The sequence below is a fragment of the Ostrea edulis genome, chromosome 6 (genome assembly GCF_947568905.1).
Source record: "Ostrea edulis chromosome 6, xbOstEdul1.1, whole genome shotgun sequence".
Classification (NCBI taxonomy): domain Eukaryota; kingdom Metazoa; phylum Mollusca; class Bivalvia; order Ostreida; family Ostreidae; genus Ostrea; species Ostrea edulis.
Window position 1 is genome coordinate 32526912 of NC_079169.1, and position 3665 is coordinate 32530576.

Consider the following 3665-nt stretch of genomic DNA (forward strand, 5'->3'; position numbering starts at 1 on the left):
CGCAGGACGACGCAAGACGACGGATAGTGATCCCTATATGTCGCCACTGCGTGTAACGCAGGCGACACAATAATTTCAATATTCACTAAGGTTAATGTCATGTGGCAAATTCGTAGTGTACAAAATTATAGAGGTCAGTTAAATCAGAAAAAACATTTCCGCTAATGCTTTATGCGTCCGAGGGTGATAACCCTACTGAGACCTGATAATCTGTGATGTCTCCCTGCTAAACAGTCCATAATAGTTTTATTATACTGAAGAATCTGAACGTCAAAACACTATCACACATTTATTGACTTGTACCATACATATTTTTTTTTTATCCAAAACGTCAACAAATTCATAACTTTTTCTGCAGAAAATTCGGATAAATTTTCAATAGTTTTCGAGGGGTGAAATCAAAGTTACCCTCAACTACGTAACATGCATTATTTTGTTTTACATACAATGTCATACATTTATTATATACATATGTTAATGAAAGTTAAACACTGAGCTTTCAATTGTGACGTCACAGTAGAATGATGCAAATCATAACGTCAAACGTAAACATTTCGTGATGTATTTCACAACAAAAACGTAAACATCAAGTGAAATACTAAATTGCATTAGAATGGGATGTTTTCATCTCAATTTTGTTATTTATGACCGTTAATATTAACGATCCCACATATTTTCAATTATTTTTAATAGAACTTTCTCGCTTGTGCCATTAGAATTTATCTTCTAAAGGGAGACAACACAGTTTTCACCTTGGACTGAGTTTCACTAATTTAAAACTTTTTATCTCACGCAAAAAAATTCTGACTAAAGATTCAGGTTCCTATGTCTCGGATCCAACTGCTTTAGTATCTCTGGATTCCATGGGCATGCAGGGAGTTTATACTTGTTACAGCCCCAACCAGATAGTACCACGAGTCAATATCGACCACCTCTCGGACTTTCAGATAGATCCTAATATGTGACAAAAGCATACGACGCGTTTCATGCCGATTGTTGGGCCGTTGTTGGCACACTGATTTTGACCACGGATAACTCCGTTTGCCTGATCGAGATAGAGGGTCCACGGCGGGTGTGGCCGGTCGACAGGGAATGCTTACTCCTCCTAGGCACCTGATCCCACCTCTCGTGTGTCCAGGGGTCTGTGTTTTCTCAAGTCCCTATTTTGTATTGCTTATATAAGTTATGAGATTGATCACTGTTCGTTATCTTCGCCTTTCATACCACAATAGGGACAATTCAGGGGAATCTGCCACATCCTCCTGGGAGCCCAAAAAACATTGTCTGTCCAAAGTATGCATGCGGATCTGGAGCTGAAACTACTGGTGTCCGCGGATTTGGAGGAAAGTACCAGTTCTGGTTTGGGAGGCTTTCCTTAAGATGACCAGTCTGATCGTATAAGCATTGAGCTATCCAAGACTGGGCACCTGTGGATATATTTCTCTTAAATTGATTAGACAGAAAACTCTCCCATTCTGTCACTCTTGTTGGAGGACTGGACAAGACAGATATCATTGTTGGTTGTACACTACAGGGTGCAGGTGTTGATGTTGACAATGGAGCCTCAGAATGTGTTAAAAGTCTTCTTCTTGGATTAGGAATTTCTGCCATTGTTGGACGTGGAATAGTACCATGGTATTTATCGATGTGATTTGCAAGGTGCATTTCTCCTTGCACGTGCATGTGACATTGCTCAAGTGAAACATCAGCATGCCATGAGATGCTCTTGGTAATCTTTAATATCAAATTGTTGTTTGCACTCCGTGGCCGAGTGGTTAGAGCATCGAGCTCAAAATCTCACGGCCTCTCGCCTCTGGTTGGTGCGGATTCGAATCCCGCTCGCACCGGTAAGTGAGAAAGTTTCCCAGTTTACTTTCGGAAGGTCGGTGGTATCTTTCCAGGTACATTGTTTGTATCTGGGTTCTTTCTTCCATCAATAAAAACTGGGCGCCACCAGATAACTGAAAAATTGTTGAGTGTGGAGAAAAACAGCAAAAATCAAATCACTGCTAGAATATAAAACTTATGTGTGAAGACCCCAATGGATTTTTACTTAATTACTTAGCACGTCATGTCTATAAATTTGATAAAGATTTGCTTTTCGCAATAGACCTGTCAGTCTTTTGTCGTAAGTTGTTTTACGTACATTTCTGGAGATTCACACAGAGACAAAATTTGATTAAAGATCTTGCATTTCAGATATTAGTATATTTTCACTTTGAATTTATATAGTGTGTGTTTTATTTCCCTTAGTCCGGAATTGAATGCAAAAACTATTGCAGAAAAAAAATTTCGTTGTCGGCAGGATTCGATCTCTAGTCCATCGCCTTGACCAACTCAAATCAGGTATATGGGTGAACTGGATTCTTAAATATCATCAATTTTAATCCTTCAAGTGCATTTATTTCTGTTTGATAGACTTGTAAATTAGTGTATTGTAATAAATTGGCGATGGATAGATTATTATTATTATTTTTTATTTATTTATTTGTTCTTTGTATATATTAATATGGTGCAATCCACTGTTCAAATGTAGTCAATCATTAAAGAGCATTTTGCCGTCATCCATAAAGATAATAACAATATTTGCTAGTTGCCTCCCTTACATGTGTTTACAATGTTGTCAATATTTACATGATTCACAAACCAAATGTACACATGCTATTTTACGCATGAAAAACTTAACCAAAGTTTTAAAAAACAGAGCAAATTAGAGAATTTACAATCAATGAAAAATTGTTATATATGATGTATGTGAAATAGCCTATTATGCTATGACCATTTGTTTGTAAAATTTTAAACTTAGTACAACAGTAGAGTGGATGTACGAATAGTACGATGTGACTCTAGATTTTAACAGGATTTTTTTTATATACATATTATTGATAAGTGGCAAATGGAGTAATTTTTTCAATCACAAAATGTTGAATTACATGATAAGAATACAGACGATAGGGACATTACATCTGCATCAAAAAATGAACAATCAAAATAACACGAGAAAATGAAGGGTGTCATCCGTGGACCACGACTACATTTAATTATTTTGATTCCCCTTCCCCCCACTTTAATACATTCTTGTTGTGAACAAAAGTGAAAATAGCTTTAGACAACCAAATGAAAATGTAACAAGAGACACATGGTTTGTATTCCTTTCCTTAGAGCTACTGCATTTTTTTCACGTAAAACATAAAATCCAAACTGTATCCTTGTAGCTCTGGAGAATATTTTTCAGAGAGTTATTCATCTATTCTTTGTGGACGTGAAATTCCTATTGAGGATCGACATTATTCCGGTAATCGAGGAGCTAAGAAACTTAATTTTTCCCTTTCATAAGGACGCAGGAATATGAATTTGACAATTTGTGATTCTAGAAAAGAATATTTAAAAAGAATTGAATTTCTTCCCTTATTGTATTCCTAAGAAAAATTGCATACCGTGTTAAAGCCCCACCCTGGATCACGTGGTCAAGGTATGAACAAATATAAATCACCATATGAGGAAGGTTTTTTTTATTAATTTGAAAAAAAATCGCATTCCTATGTTATTTGTAAAGTGTTTACAGACGACAGACGGACGACGATGGAATTCTCATCAGAAAAACTCACTCGAGCATTCCGTTCAGGAAAGTTAAACACTAATAAAAAATAAAACACGCTGGTAAG